Source organism: Scylla paramamosain, chromosome 26, assembly GCF_035594125.1.
Source record: "Scylla paramamosain isolate STU-SP2022 chromosome 26, ASM3559412v1, whole genome shotgun sequence".
Taxonomy (NCBI): Eukaryota; Metazoa; Arthropoda; class Malacostraca; order Decapoda; family Portunidae; genus Scylla; species Scylla paramamosain.
The window spans coordinates 17921940-17939512 of record NC_087176.1 but is presented as its reverse complement, the minus strand read 5'-3'; the positions used below and the strand labels follow the sequence as shown (position 1 = coordinate 17939512).

The following is a 17573-nucleotide window of genomic DNA, read 5'->3' as shown; positions in this document are numbered from 1 at the left end:
CTATATGTTGTAAACGCTAAGGTTAAGTCTGCTATATCGAGCACTGATATCCTCTGTTATGCACATCAATCTCCATGCAAAGGTGTTGAGTTAGAATCCGTTCTTATCACAATTGATGACAATGGTTTCTGCAAAATTGGGCTGAAAAATGTCACATCTACGTCTGTCAAGCTTAAAACAGGTGTGCTATTCGAAGAAGTCTTGCCTTACTCTGAGAAAGCTGTAATATTGGATGATTTACCTTCTTCCTCTATCAATAATGTATCTACATCTGGCAGCCATAACATGTCTTCTCTCCTGCCTCTCACGGATGATTACATATCTGTACTTGATTTCCCAGAATCTCAACTCGCTCTCCTAAACTCTTTCAGGAATGTTGTCTTGCTCCCTGGTGAACCTCTGGGTCACACAGATGTCATCACACACGCAATCCATCTGACGCCTGGATCCAGACCATCTTACACCCCAAGCTACAGGGTGCCATAAAGCCATCATGTTCTGCTTGATGACACTGTGCTAGGTATGTTACTTCAGCATGTAGTGGAAACTGCCTGTTCACTTCATAATGCTCTCTTGTTACTCGTTCCAAAGAAACAAGGCGATTGGCGTGTCGTTGTTGACTTCAGAAAACTAAAGGCATCTACCATTCCTGACCGTTATCCAATGCCGAGATTAGGTGATCTTCAGTCTCTCGGTGTTTCAAATGCAGTATTTTCCACCCTTCTTCTAAGTAGAACTCGAGGAAAGTTCGCGGCCATACATTGCTTTCACTATCTCCTCTTGCAAATTCATGTTCAAATGCATGGCTCAAAGTCTACGTAACTGGCCTTTAATATTTCAGAGATTGATGAATTCTGTTCTCTCAGGTCTCATCGGTAAAAGTGTGTTCTGCTTTCTTGACATTATCAATGCATCAAAGCTTCTACAGGACCATTTTCACACACAGTCTCTCGTTCTGTCACGCTTTCAAGCTGCTGGCTTAAAGATCAAACTCAACAAATGCTCGTTTCTCTAACAGCAAATCAAATTCCTTGGCCACAAAGTCGACAGATATGATATTCATACTTTAAATGATAAGATAAATTCAGTGAAAAATTTCCCTGTTCCTACTAATATCGATCAGATCGGTCTTGCTGATAAATTCAGTGAAAAATTTCCCTGTTCCTACTAATATCGATCAGATCGGTCTTGCTGGATTTTATCGCCAGTTCATCCAAAATTTCAGCCTTATCGCTCAACCTTTCACTCATTTGCTCGAGAAAAATATTGCATTCATCTGATCTGAAAAGGAACAAAATGCCTTTAATCTTATCAAAACTGCCTTGTGTCAAGCACCAGATCCTGCTTTTCCAAATTTCGCGAAAAATTTAATCTTATACACTGACGCTTCTGGCTTTGGAATCTCATGTTCTCATGCAGAATGATTCTCTTGGTAAACACTGCGTGTATACTAGCAAACTTCTCAACAAGGCAGAGCAAAATTATGACGTCATAAAGCGTGAAAGTCTCGCCGTGATCTTGGTATTACGTCATTTTCGTGAACTCATCTTAGGCTTTAAGATTCATGTCCACACTGATCATTATGCTGTCACGGAGACCTTCAAAGGCAACAACTTCACAGATCAATTTGTTCGTTAGTATCTTACGATTCAAGAATTTAGTTTTCTACATTTTCATTTATTCCAGGCAAGGCTCATTGGCAGACGCACTATCACGCAATGTTGCCTCTGTCTCTGCTATCACAGAGAATCCTGCCATGCCAACCATGGATAAAATAAAGAAACATCAACATTCAGATGCGTTATCTACTAGTGTTGCCTATTATCTCGAATCTGATGATGAGACAAATCTTCCTAAGTTGTAAGTGAGTGCTAATACGTTTTTCATGCAAGACGGTCTCTTGTATAAGTCAAGTCATGTCTACTGACACTTCTAGTGAGCGTTTACCTCAGCTCGTGATACCTCAGTCGTTAGTTAGTTAGCATCATACTTCACAACGTTCACGATTCACCCCATGTAGGACATCCAGGTCGTGACAGATGCCCCCGCACAAGCAAAACAATCATCTTTCTGGCTGACTATGAGGAAGGATATGTTTTAGCATTGTGCTCTCAGTCCTCAGTGCGTTTCGCATCATCCGTCATTCGCTAACAACAGTCCTTCACTTCCATATCTCGTCGCTTCAGCCCCTTGGGTCTCTGTTGATTTGCTCAAACTTCCACTTACAGAGAACGATTATCAGTACCTTCTAGTTTGTGTGGATAGTTTCACTCATTTCACCATTTTTGTTGCTCTCAAGGATAAAACTGGAACTTCTGTTGGTCGCGCGATCATGGACAACATAATTTGTCCTTATGACTCTCTTCGTGTCCTCTTATCTAATAATGGCACTGAATTCAATAACTCTGTCTTACAGGAGATTTGTAAAGAATTTCACAACAAGAAATGTAACATTGCTGTTTGAACTGGGTGAGTGAAGAATAAAGTAGAGCCTTGTAATAAATATATCCTTGACGGTCTGTGTTACATAACAGAAGTAAAGCACTCATGGTACGAATGGCTTCCTCAGCTAACCTGCTCTATCAACTCAGGAATCCACTCCACCATCAATGAGTCCACATTTCGTGCTGTTTGGTACCGATAAGCGTCTTCCATATGAATTTCTTTGCAGCGTGCTGCATACTTTCTATAACATGGATGACTACGTCAAATGTCGTCTTCGCGATTTTCAGTACACCCTTAAGCTTTTTCACGATCGCCTCACTGTATCGCAAGCTGAGATGCTGCGGAAACAACATCGTAGAGCGACAGATTTTTCCATTGAAGTCAACGATACAATTTTTGCCAGAGTTCACGAACGCAACTCTAAATTAGATCCTTTGTTCTTTGGGCCACACCGTGTAATCGAATCTCTCCATGCCCACAAAGTAAAAATTCTAGATCTCACAACCTTAGTAGAACAGATCGTCTATGTCGATTATTTGAAGCGTGTGAACAAAGGGTTTGATGATGAGTGTGCACATCATGTACCATTTAATTCTGATTCAACAGACCCTCCAAGCGACTCAAGCTTAACCACACACACTTTTTTCTTACAGACTGAAACTTTGTTCCCACTCTAAGGTTTAGTCATCCAATTTCAGTATCCTGCATGTATGTGTGCATATCTCTTACTTATATATGCTGTATATGTATAATATTATATTATCATGCTTGTATATTATTATTAATGGTATTGTTCCGTACTCTCTGGTGTCATGTATTATCTGTTAATTGCTCACATCTTACTGCTCTCTTTATTGTTATGTTCAAGTGCTATGACGCATCTGTAAGGCAACTGTAAGAGTCTTAATCGTTTTATATATATATATATATATATATATATATATATATATATATATATATATATATATATATATATATATATATATATATATATTCATCATTTCAGATATTTATTCCACTCTCTCCTTCTCCTTCTAGTCCTTAGGGAAAACACCTGCGTTCGCTTCTGAGTCCTTCTCCCTGGTCATTGGCTAAAGTAATGACCGCTGTCATTGGTCAGTTCACCCCATTCCCTGGTATCTCATTGGTAATTCCTTCATCCCAAAAGCTATATCGTGATCCACTTCTCTGACATAAATGAAGCCCAGATGCGCTGCTAGAGTCTGTCAGTCCCTGACAGTTGGTTCCAGTCAGTCAGTCAGTACTAGTCTGTCAGTTCAGTCTGAGAGAGTCTTCTGAGATATTCAGTCTTGTCTTGAGAGAGTTCATCAATTCACGAGCAGTCCAGCTCATATCACTTCAAAGAGAGAGTGCACGATCATTTATTATGTCTTGTATCACGTTTGTACATTCTTTACATTATTAAATCAAGAAGAACTCTCATAACTTGTATCTTACTCGCACACATCAACATTATCAACCACCACCCACGACCTCCACGCTAACAACTATACCAAGTTCAGTACCCGGTCCTCTACACTACCACCACAGCAGGCTCCTCATCTAATCCAACGGTGGAAACCATCATTTCAAGAGAGGCGGTAAGTATCTCACCTGAACTAGAACAATGGTGGCAACGGGTGGGCAAGACATTTTCAATTTCATTCACATAAAAAACAACAGAGGTGACAGGTATCAATTGGAATATATATATATATATATATATATATATATATATATATATATATATATATATATATATATATATATATATATATATATATATATATATATATATATATATATATATATATATATATATATTATCATGTTATTGGCCGAGTTTACCTTGAAAAAGGAACACGTTTTCTTAGTGCCCCCCCCACGTGTTCCGGTTACCTGCCTTTCGGACATTATCCTTATTATTGGTTATAATTAGTGTAAGGCTTATTTCCTCATTATATATCATGTAATATTATTCACTTCATAATTTAAGTTCTCTATATCTTTGTATGTATAAGGGAGGAAGTATAATTGAGGTGGAAATAAGTTGAAACGAGGGGAGCTTGAGTGGGCAACAACACATTCCAAGGAGGGGAACGTAGAGCGCCTTAGATCGTGAGGTAGAGAGGAAGGTGGCGCTTCTCAAGGTATGGATTGGTGATGGAGTGAGTATGTGGAGGCATTAGTGGTGTAGCGGTATAACCTTGATATCCATGTTGTTGAGTTGTGCCGGTGACGCTGTTTGAAGGGGTTATAGGTCAAACTGGCAGCCATTTTGTGAGTGGAGGTTGTGGTGTTGACCTTGGAAGCTGTTGTTGTGGTGTATTCGTGATTTCAGGGATGATGTTATGGTGTTATGGGTAATCTTTGGCGATGATATTGATGTCCTGTGAGGTTTGAGGAGGTGAAATACGGGAATTGTTGTCTGGGGACGCGGTAATGGCGTCTGAGTAAATTCCTGCGGTTGAGGGAAATATTTCTGTGGCTGGTGGAGGTGTAAACGGGTTCTGGTGTTGTATGAAGTGACGAGAACGTCATGCAGTAACATGTATTACCTCATGTTGTTTGTGAATTATCATTAGTATTAATATATGTGGTTGTAACATAGAATAATCGTGTTTTCTACTCCCCCAACGTTGATCTGGTATTAGAGATGATTCCAGGTGTGCTGTGTCAAGGTAAAGGTAGAGTGAGAGGGTGTAATTCTGGCGATTTCGGATAGGTCGGGTAGGCACTCGAAGCCTTTAAAAATCCAGACCTTTAAAACTTTCCGGGATCAGTGTAACGTCCACTTTCTTGGAAAGATAACCGGGATCGTACGATCGTAAGTAAGTAAGCGATCGTGACAGAATATGGGGGCCCGTCCGGGATACTGAACATTTGAGGAGTGTAACGAGTGTTACCTGGTGATTATCATTGGGAGGTGTTTACCTGTGTGAAATATTTCTTTAAACTGTGCATGTATTTCTTGTGTATATTATTTTGTTGTGACGGTATTGGTGTGTGAAGGTGTATTTTGTTGGGATATTTTTCTCAATACTCAGTGGTGTAATATTTGGAGGAATATTTTGTGGATTGTAGTGATTGTAATGATGGCCGCTAAACGTGTTGAGATGTTCCTCCTGTCGAGGAGTGTGCATGATATGTACACACTAACCAGGGAGGAATTATGTTCAGTGGCTGAGAGGTTTCAAGTGAAGTTGAAATCCAAGAAAAAGGAGGAAATGCAGGCGGAGTTGAAAAATGCTCTTGTAGAGAGGAGCTGGTTTGAAAATGATGGTGGTGAAAGTGAGAATAATGATGGGGAGAGTGTAGAGGAAGGTGCTGGGATCAGTGAGATAAACCTGGGTGCTCCTGGTGGAACTGATGGCCTTTCTAGTAGTGAAAAATTTGAGTTAATGAAACTTCAAATACAGATACAGAGGGAGCAAAAGCAGAAAGAGGTGGAGTTGCAGAAAGAGAGCAATTGCAGATACAGAGGGAGCAGATACAGATGCAAAAGGAGATTGAGATAGAAAAGATTGGAGCAGAGAATAGAAATAAAATAAATGAGGCCAGGGCAGGAAATGGTGCTCAAGGCAACGGGGATTTAGAGAGAAAGGTCATCAGTATGCCTAACTTTGTGGAAGGGGAGGAAGAAAACTTCTTCGTTCAGTTTGAAAAAAACTGCAAAGTTGAGGGGATGGGATGAAAATGATTGGGCATTACTGGTCCAGTCTAAATTTGAGGGAAAGGCTCAACAGGTATATGTGAATTTGAGTGAGCAGAAGCGAGTGATTATGAAGTGGTAAAGGAAACGGTGTTGGGATCAAACCTTCTATGTCCGAGTGTGTACCGGGAAAAGATCCGCAGGATCACAAAACGCCCAGGTGATACTTATCTCGGGATGGCTCGAGAGGTTGGTCTTAAACTGGACCGGTGGCTGAAGGCCGAGGAAGCCAGTACAGCTGAGGAGATAAAAGCAGTTATGCGGATGGAATAATTTATGAGCCAGTTGCCCCTCAGTTTAAAATATGAGCTTGTATCACACAACGTGAAAGATGTGATGGAAGCCGGACGCAGGGCTGACAAGTACTGTGCGATCCATGGGCTGAACAAAGATGAATACCATGGAAGGAGAAAGTCATTCTCTAACAAAAGTGATGGTCATCAGATATATAAGAATGACCGCCAGATGAGCTCGACATCATTCCACAGGTCAAACCAGCCCCGCCCTAACAACTATAACTTTTCCCACACTTACACCATGCCCCCGCCAGCTGACCACATGAGGTCTACGCCCCACAGGAGTAGGCCCGGGAGCACTACCTATTACCAAAAGGGTAGTGTTGATGAAGGTGCAGTTAAGTGCCTTGGATGTGGAAGTAGTGGGCATAGGAAGTACCAGTGTCCGAAGGGACGGCCGAAACCAGTGGGAGCAGTTGCCACCCAAAGAGATCTGATAAAGTATGTGGAGAATATGACTGCAGAGATACAAAAGGAGCCGCAGAAGGATGAGGGCTTTGAGCATTTCACCAGTAAGGGCACAGTGAAAGTGGAGGGAAGTCCAGAGAAGGTGATCAGAATCCTCCGGGATACGGGAGATAACCAGAGTCTGATCTTAAGTAGTGTATTCCCATGGAATGAGGAGACCAGCACTGGCAGAGAGGTCTCATGCAAGGGTGCAGGAGGCAAGTTCAGTATTCCCCTGCACAAAGTTTGGCTGGACGGTGGATACGTCACTGGAGAGGTGACGGTAGGAGTGAAGGAGACTGCCCATAGATGGAGTGGATATGCTGGTTGGGAATGACCTGGCTGGAGGTCGAGTTATCCCTAAACTTCAGATGGTAGACAAGCCTCTGATAGGGATGACAGAAACCACCACTACGGCAGCAGTCCCTCACTCAACAGATGGGGAGGCAGAGGTGCCTGAATTGTTCCCAGTCTGCGCGGTGACCCGAGCGATAGCCCAGAAGGGACGCATGGACACCGCGGAAGCAACGCGGGAGGATGAAGGCCTGGGCGTCCTGTTCGAGGAACCTGATGAAAAAGACAATGACCCGGAGTGTGCGGGTGATGAACCGGTTGTAGGCCAGGTGGAGCCCAACCTTGATTTTCTGGTAGAAAAGAGCGAGTTGATAAAAGCTCAGGAGAGTGATGAAAGCTTGAAGTCTATTTGGAATGAGGCTAAAAGGTTGGGTGAGCTTGACAATGAGTACGTGGGTTACTATGTGAATAACAGGGTATTAATGAGAAGTTGGAGGCCCCTGACAGCCCCAACCTCTGATCACTGGATGGTGAAGAGGCAGATTGTGGTGCCACGGGTGTAGAGGAAGAAAATTTTGGAGATGGCACACGAAAGTAATCTGGCAGGACACCTGGGCGTCAGAAAAACCCTAGGAAAAATTCTGTGTAATTTTTACTGGCCTAGAGTGAGAGGTGATGTGAAAGAGTTTTGTAAAACTTGTGGTTTGTGTCAGAAGGTGGGCAAGCCGAACCAAGTGATTCGCCCTGCCCCCCTTCACCCTATACCTGTGGTCGAGGAGCCTTTCAGTAAGGTGGTGATAGACTGTGTAGGTCCTTTACCAAGGACCCGGAGGGGAAACCAATATTTGCTGACTATTATGTGTATGTCATCCAGGTTTCCTGAGGCTATTCCCCTCAGGAGTATAAACACTAAAAACATTGTGAGGGAGCTGGTGAAATTTTTCTCCTGGGTGGGAATTCCTAAGGTGTTGCAGTCAGACCAGGGAAGGAATTTCACTTCTCGCACGTTCAAGGAATCCTAAGGGGTCTAAAGATTGATCAGAGACTGTCGAGTGCTTATCATCTCAGTCTCAGGGTTGTGTAGAAAGATTTCACCAAACTCTTAAAATCACTCTCAGGATGTATTGTGAGGAGATGAGTGTTGAGTGGGATGAGGCATTGCCACTAGCATTGCCACTAGCGTTCTTCGCGTTAAGGGACAGTGTGCAAGAGTCAATTGGTTTCAGCCCATTTGAGTTAGTATATGGGCATGAGGTGAACGGTCCTTTAAGGATGGTGAAAGAAAAATGGTTAGGGGCAGAGGAGCCTCCTATTTTGGTGAAGTATGTGTCTGATTTCAAGGACAGATTGATGAGAGGTAGAGAAATTGTTCGGGAAAATTTGAAAAGTAGTCAGAGTGAGATGAAAGGCTGGTATGACAAGAAGGCGAGGGCCAGATCTTTCCAGCCTGGGAACAAGGTCTTGGTCCTTTTCCCACTGCAGAGTGATCCTTTCAAGACCAATTTCAACGGGCCTTGGGAAATTGAGAGGAAAATGAGTGATGTGAATTGAATTACATTGTAAAATCTCCAGGGAGGAAGAAAAAGAATCAGTTGTGTCACGTAAACATGTTGAAGCCATTTCATGAAAGTGACAGAGAAAAGGAAGGTGAAGTAGTAGAAGGAGTAAGAAGCGTGATTGTTGTAAATGTAACCACTGAGGCGGAAGAGGAGTGGTCTGAAGTGAAACTGAGCAAGTGTGAAGGAATGGTGCTAGAGAACTCAGCTGTGTTGGGGAATTTAAATGATAAACTGGGACATAAGGAGCTAGATAAGAAGGAAAGGATTAGGGAGATAATTTAAAGATTCAGTTCTTTGTTCTCTGATGCGCCTAGGAAAATAAATGTGGTGGTGCACGATGTGGATGTTGGGGAGGCTGAACCCATCAAACAACATCTCTATAGAGTTAACCTGCGAAAAAAGGGAGATCATGAGAAAGGAAGTAGAGTATATGCTGGAGCACGACTTGATTGAGCCTAGTGAGAGCCCATGGAGCTCACCATGTGTACTGGTGCCCAAGCCTGGTCAAGAGTTTCCGTTTTTGTACAGACTATAGGAAGGTTAACATGGTGACGAAACCTGATGCTTCCCCTATCCCTAGAGTTGATGATTGTATTGATCATGTGGGAAATGCCAACTTCATAAAAAAGATTGACTTGTTAAAGGGATACTGGAAAGTAGGACTCACTGAGAGGGCAAAAGCCATATCAGCTTTTGTCACCATGGATGGATTGTACCAGTACAAAGTTCTTCCGTTTGGGATGAAGAACAGTGGGAGTTCTTTTCAGAGATTAATGAACAGAGTAATGAAGGGCTTGAAAGGATGTTCTGTGTACATAGATGACATATTGTTGTACACTGAGAGTTGGGAAGAACACGTGCAGTTACTGGAGGAAGTGTTCAGGAGGCTGGATGATGCCAACCTTACTGTCAACTTAGCAAAAAGTAATTTTGTGGAAGCTGACGTGGAGTACCTATGTTTCAAGGTTGGGAGAGGTGAAGTGAGAACCGTGGAAGCCAAGGTGAAAGACATTGTAAATCTCCGTCCACCCACCAATAGGAAGGAGATACTGATATTCTTAGGGGGCAGGTGAATAACACAGGCAATTTTGTAAAAATTTCTCTGATGTTGCCATGCCCCTGACTAAGATGTTGAGTAAGAAGTCAAAATTTTGTTGGGATAAGCATTGTGAGGAAGCTTTTGTGGAGATTAACAAAATGTTAGTCAGTGCCCCAGTGCTGCGCATGCCTGATTACGAAAAAACACTTGTATTGTATGTGGATGCCAGTCAGAATGGTGTGGGTGGTGTGTTAATGGAGGAACATGAGGGAGTGGAGCACCCCATACGCTATCATTCTAAAAAGTTGTTACCATATCAAAGGGCTTACAGCACTATTGAGAAAGAGACTTTGGGCCTGGTGCTGAGTTTGAGTCATTTTGAAGTGTACGTCAGAGGGACGGGACAGCCTGTGCAAGTCTTCACCGACCACAATCCGCTCATTTTCTTGCATAAAATGAAAAACACCAATCAGAGGCTGATGAGGTGGTGCTTGGTCTTACAGGATTATGACCTAGAGATTCACCATGTAAAAGGCAGTGAGAATATAATTGCCAATGCCTTGTCTCGCGCACCATTTAGTCGTGAGGCATCCTAATCAGGTGCCTTACGCCTCTTTTGGCCGAGTTTACCTTGAAAAGGAACACGTTTTCTTAGTGTCCCCTGCCTTTCGGACATTATCCTTATTATTGGTTATAAGTAGTGTAAGGCTTATTTACTCATTTTATATCATGTAGTATTATTCACTTCATAATTTAAGTTCTCTATATCTTCGTATGTATAAGGGAGGAAGTATAATTGAGGTGGAAATGACGTATAAAAGTTAACGTGAATATAACAGTTCTAGCAAAAGCATGTCTTTGCTGTCTGGATCCAGCTCGCCAACTGAACAAAGCAGGGTGATGAGGCGTAACTGAGATGGTGGTGGGTGGGTCGACACGTTCCCTCTTGAAGCACATGTCCCTGATACGGCTGTTGCGTTCCCAAAAACATTTTAATTTTAATAAATGGCAGTACTGATACTATAGGGGCTGGCTAGAATTTTATTCTTTAATGTTGGACTATGACTTCCACTCTTGCATGGGTTTTAATTTCAGCTTGCTGTTACTTTGGGAAATAGAAAAACTGAGCAAAGCAGGGGGATGAAGCGTAACTGAGATGGTGGTGGGTGGGTCGACACCTACCCCCTGGAAACACTTGTCCCTGACACGGCTGTCACGTTCCCTAAAATGTTTTAATTTAATAAGTCGTAGCACTGATACTACAGGGGCTGGCTAGAAATTTATTCTTTAATGCTAGACTATGACTTTCACTCTTTCATGGCTTTTAATCTCAGCTCGCTGCTACTGTGGGAAAAAAAAAAGATTACCACACAGTAGGGTATGAGGAACTTAAAGTAACAGATGTGATATACGCCTAGGTAACAGTGTCCTTGACTTATTCCGCCTTCTTCACATATCCCAACAATCCCGCTGCTAAGATCACACCACGAATACATAGCAGAAACACGGGAACTGTAATAAACTTCACTATATATATATATATATATATATATATATATATATATATATATATATATATATATATATATATATATATATATATATATATATATATATATATATATAAAACGTAATAAAGCTAAAGTATAAATGTAAATCTGCCTCTAATTTTACTTAGCAGTGTCTTATATCACATCTTTTCTCCTTTCCTTCCTGTGTTTATGTTCATTCGCTTCGTTCATGGAAATGATGGCGCTGTTGACTTTACCATTCTCCTTTTTTTTTTTTTTTCTTCATTTTAATCTCCACTGCATCTTCTGGAAGCTCCCTATGATAAGATGCAAGAAGCTGTCCCTGTATCTGATGTTATGTTCTAAGCTTGTTATTTGAAATTAATATTTTGCTGAAAGGATTACATAGTTTTTAAACATCTTTTATTTTTCTACAGCTTCCTGTGGAATGATTCGTTGATGTTCTGCGCTCTACCCACAGACAAGGTCTAATTTTATTTTCATTGTCTTGTGAATAGATGTGAGTTTATTTTCGGTCAAGGCCTTTTATAAAAACACCAAGAGTTCACCTTTCGGTGCCTTATTATCATAAGTCATTGTAGCCAGTAAGTAGTCCTTCACTTCTTTCACTGATTAACTTTTTACGTTTGCTGACAGTATTCACATTTAGCTGTGATACTCATTTTCTTCAACTTGTTCCAACTTATTGCTATATCTATTACTAAAAAGTAGAGGAAAATACATGTAATAACATGTATAAATACAAGTAAATAATTTGAAAAAAAAAAGTAAAAATGAAGGATAACTCACGAGTAAGCAAAATAAAAACCAGCGCCGCTAGGATCTTTAAATAATATGTCTTATACGTCTAGGGAACCAATCGACGTAGGGAGGCCGTGGCTACATAGCAGTGCAAACCATATCATCTTTCTAAATCTCACTTCAATTGCTTGAAAAGAGCGAAAAGTCAATAATAACAACAATAATAATAATAATAATAATAATAATAATAATAATAATAATAATAATAATAATTCCATACCATACCGCAGTGCCGTGTCAGGTATATATGTTACAGTCAATACCTGAATCCAGACAATTTGTAAAGTGACTTATTTTTTCAGGCAATTTGTGAACTGCCTGGTTAGGTTAGGTTAGGTTAGGTTAGGTTAGGTTAGGTTAGGTTAGGTTAGGTTAGGTTATAACCTAACCTAACCTAACCTAACCTAACCTAACCTAACCTAACCTAACCTAACCAGGCAGTTCACAAATTGCCTGAAAAAATAAGTCACTTTACAAATTGTCTGGATTCAGGTATTGACTGTAACATATATATATATATATATATATATATATATATATATATATATATATATATATATATATATATATATATATATATATATATATATATATATATATATACATATATATATAAAATAAAATAAAATAAGAATAAAAAAATAAATAAATAATTCGGATTCTCAAAGCACTCATATATCCAAAAACTTTCTCCAGTAAATAACTGAAACCAGTATATGCAGTGTTCCACAGACCCAACATGAATTATGAAGGGATGATACAAATACATAATATTTCAAACTTTCATAGTACTGAAAAGAAAAAAAAAGTTAATTGCACGACATATGTGGCTTCAGTGAGATAGATGTTGGTGCTTTGCACGGTTATAAGGATTTGTAATTTTATTATAACTTTTAATACAATGATTTTTTTTTTTAGATAACTTCATGTCCCCAAGGAATACTCGCGCCCTCCTGCGGGATCGCGCATCCCGCAACACTTATTATTATTTATCTACCTACGTAACTAAATAAATAGAACTTACCCCATTAAAGACTCATCATAATTCATCAGCATGGTATTCATCATTGAAAACGTCCAGTGCGACTGTAACAATTCCTTGATAGTGATTGTGGGCAGATGGGTTACTAGCAGAAGTCTTGTAGGCCATATTAAGAGGCGACCCTTGAGTGACCATTTTGCGAAGTTGCTTAAGAAGATTGGGTCATTACTTGCCACGACCACTGTAACACACCAAGATTCTTTCCGCAGCTGAAAGAAATGAAAGGCACAACACAGTAGAGACATTATATCTAAACAAGGATTATTCATATTTTGCAAGTGACTGTGTTCAGAATTTCGTCTTGGTTTCCCATTATGTATTACTATACCTGCCAAAACGGTAATTACTTCTAGGTAGGTCATAAACACTGGACCAAGAGATGCTGTGAACTTGTTTATGACCCAGATGTGATTATTTTAACGTTTCCCTTTGTGTCTCAATAACAAGGGGGCAGTCACAGCCTACCTTGTAAAAAGAAAAAAAAAAAAAAAAACACCTTACACTGGGAATTCAGAATTTTGAAAATGGCGACTTAAACACCAGGCTCAGAGTCCCCTTTTGGAAAAGTGACCACAAATTTCTCCAGGTTAGATTGCTCTTTTGGTACCGACCTTAAGTGTCTGGACACCGTCGGAACTTGTTCTTCATTAACTTCTGCAACATTCGCAGTCTTTGCTCGGATTTTTTATTTATGGAACATAACCTCTCTTCTGCTAAACCTAATCTTCTCTTCCTCACTGAAACACAGGTGTGAGAAGGAAATGACATTAACCTTTCTCTCCCAACTTGTACTATATATATATATATATATATATATATATATATATATATATATATATATATATATATATATATATATATATATATATAACTATAAATATATATATAACTATAAATATATATATATATATATATATATATATATATATATATATATATATATATATATATATATATATATATATATATATATATATATATATATATATATATATATATATATATATATATATATATATACTCGTATATATATATATATATAGTTATGGGTAGCGCTTATCAGAGGATGAGTAAAGAAAAGAATACTACTGAGTTTTTGAGGCACTGAACACACTAAGTTTGCTCTGCCCCAATAAGAAAGACATCCGAAGTCAGGTGAGGCTTCCCTGCATGAACTGTTTACTTCCTGAAAGGATGGACGTCTACGAAAAGACATGGAAAATGTCGGGTGGTATCATCACCGTAAGAATGGATAGGACAAGAAGTTTGGATTAAAAGATCATTGATAAATAATAGCAAGACAGTAGGTGACAGTACAGAACCATGGGAAAAACTTCTGTTAATAGATTTAGGAAAAGAACAGTGTCCATCTACCAAAGCAGCAATAGGATGGCTAGAAAGGAAATTTGAGATTAAATTAGAAAGAGAAGGATAGAACCCGTAGGAGGATAGTTTGGAAATCAAAACTTTGTGCCAGACCCTATCAAAAGCTTTTGATATGTCTAAGGCAACAGCAGAAGTTCCACCAAAATCTCTAAAAGAGTATGAGCAACACTCAGTACGGAATTCCAGATGACCAGTAGAGCGGCCTTGATAGAACCCATACTGGCGATCAGATACAAGGTTGTCAAGCAACTGATGTTTAAGAGTTTCACTAGGCAAGGTGCAAACACGGAGGCACAGTTTTGAAGATCAGTAGTTGGGACCTCAACAGGTCCATGAGGCATCTGAGGCTTTAGGCCAACGAGGGCATGGAAAACATCATTGCAAAATATTTTAATGAAATAGTCAGAGTGTGGAGGAGAGGGAGGAACAAACCCTGAATCATCCAAGGTAGTGTTTTTAGCAAAGGTTTGAACATAGAGTTCAGCTTTAGAAATAGATGAGATGGCACTGGTGCCATCAGTTTGAAATAAAGGAGGGAGAGATGAAGTTGCAAAGTTAGTGGAGATATTTTTGTCTAGATGTTAGAAGTCATGAGGGAAGTTAGATCTTGAAAGATTTGGACACTTTCTATTAATGAAGGAGTTTTGGCTGGTTGAAGAACAGACTTGGCATGATTCCGCACAGAAATATAAAGCGCATGAGATTCAGGTGATGGAAGGCTCAAGTACCCTTTGTGGGCAACCTCTCTATCATGTATAGCACGAAAACAGGCTGTGTTAAAGTAAGATTTGGCAGGTTTAGATCGAGAAAAAGAGTGAGAAATGTACGCCTCCATGCAGACAGTATAACCTCTGTCATACGCTCAGCACACAGAGACAGGTCTCTGACACGGAAGCTTGTTGTCATTCCAAGGAAAATCAGCAAAATAACCGTCAGGTACCCCAAATTAGCAGAGACAAAACGCTCGAGGCACCTCCACTTCGAGGAATCTTTAGGAGGCATTGGAGCGATAGGACAAGTTGAGATTATGATTGGAGGAGCCCAACAGAGAAGACAGGGTAACAACCTATGCAGAAAGATTAGAGGTTAGGGAAGAGTCAAGAATGTTGGGCGTATCTCCAAGACGGTCAGGAATATGAGTAAGATGTTACACCAGTTGCTCTAGGTCGTGGATGATAATAAAGTTAAAGGTTAGTTCACGAGGATGGTCAGTGAAGGAAGAGGAAAGCCAAAGCTAGTGGTGAACATTGAAGTCTCCTTGAATGGAGATCTCCAGAAAAGGAAAGCGGGTCACTTTGGAAGTTAATTAGTCATTTTTTTTTATTTTCTTTTATGCTCAGAGGAGTAACGTGAGAGATATACAGCACAAATAAATTTAGTCTGAGAATGACTGTAGTCGTAGCCAGATAGTGTAAAATTCAGAAGGTTCAATGGCTTGGGCATGGGAACAAGTTAAATTGTTGCGCTCAAAGACGCAACATCCAGTTTTGGACTGAAAATGAGGATAGAGAAAGTAGGAGGGAACAGAGAAGGACTACTGTCAGCTGTGACCTCACTGAACGTTTCCCTTTGTGTCTCAATACAAAGGCAGGCATAGCCTGCCCTGTAAAGACAACTCTCCTTCTCCACACAAAACTACAAACACCTAATAACACACACACCCTTCACTCAAAAATTCAAAATTATCATGGCGACTCTTACACCAGCCTCGGAGTCCCCATCTGGGGAAGGGACCCCAAATGTCCCCATGTCGGACTGCTCTTCTGGAAACAACCCTAAATGTTTTTTTTTTTTATGTAGGAGGGACACCGGCCAAGACAACAATAAATCTAATAAAAAAAAGCCCACTGAGATGCCGGTCCCAAATAGGATCCGAAGTGGTGATAAAAAATTGAAGGATAAGTGTCTTGAAACCTCCCTCTTGAAGGAATTCCTGTCATAGGTGGTGGAAAGGTGGAAATACAGAAGCAGGAAGGGAATTCCAGAGTTTACCAAAGAAGGGGATGAATGACTAGGAATAATGGTTAACTCTTGTGTTAGAGAGGTGGAGAGAATAGGGGTGCGAGAAAGTAGAAAGTCTTGTGCAGTGAGGCCGCAGGAGGGCGGGAGGCATGCAGTCACCAAGTTAGAAGAGCAGTTACCATGAAAATAGCGGTAGAAGATAGCAAGAGATGTAACATTCCAGCGATGAGAAAGAGGCTGAAGATAGTCAGTTAGAGGAGAAGAGTTGATTCCACCATTCTTGGAGACTTCAGTGTTTACCACCAGCTTTAGCTTTCCTCTCCCTTCACTCCTGGTGAACTAGCCTTCAACTTTGCTCTCCTTCACGACCTAAACCAATTGGTGCAACACCTTACTCGTATTCCTTATCTCCTTGGAGTTATACCAACATTCTTGACCTTTTCCTAACCTCTAATCCTTCTGCTTATGCTGTCACCCTCTCTTCTCTGTTGGGCTCCTTCGATCACAATCTCATATCTATATCTTGTCCTATCGCTCCAATCCCTCCTCAGGATCCCCCTAAGTGGAGGTGCCTCTGACGTTTTGCCTCTGTTAGTTGTGGGGACCTGAGGAGGCCTTTTGCTAATTTTCCTTGAGAAGGATAGTGCTTCCGTGTCAGAGACCCGTCTTTGTGTGCCGAGCGTATAACAGAGGTGACAGTGTCTGCATGTAGGCGTATATTCCTCACTCACTTTTTCGACCTGAACCTTTCAAACCTTGGTTTAAGACAGCTTGTTTTCATGCTATACATGAGAGGTGGCCTTCCATCACCAGAATCTCATGCACTTAATATTTCTGCCCGCAACCATGTCAGGTCTGTTCTGCAACTAGCCAAAAAGCCCCTTCTTTACTATAAAGTGTCAAAATCTTTCAAGATTTAATTTCCCTCTTGACTTCTGGCATCTAGCCAATAAATATCTCTAATAAATTTGCTTCTTCTTTTCCTCCTTTATTTCAACCTTATGGCACCACTGCTATCACATCTATCTCTAAACCTGAACTCTTCGCTCAAAACCTTT

General features: G+C 40.4%; 1 long non-coding RNA gene across 1 annotated transcript in view; it reads right to left on the bottom strand.

Moving 5' to 3' along the window:
* LOC135113927 (uncharacterized) overlaps positions 1–17573 on the bottom strand; it is a 53928-nt gene that overhangs the window by 17652 nt on the left and 18703 nt on the right. The window contains exon 2 of the long non-coding RNA XR_010275125.1: positions 13150–13376. This is a non-coding gene — a long non-coding RNA (uncharacterized LOC135113927). The remainder of the gene's footprint in view (positions 1–13149; positions 13377–17573) is intronic.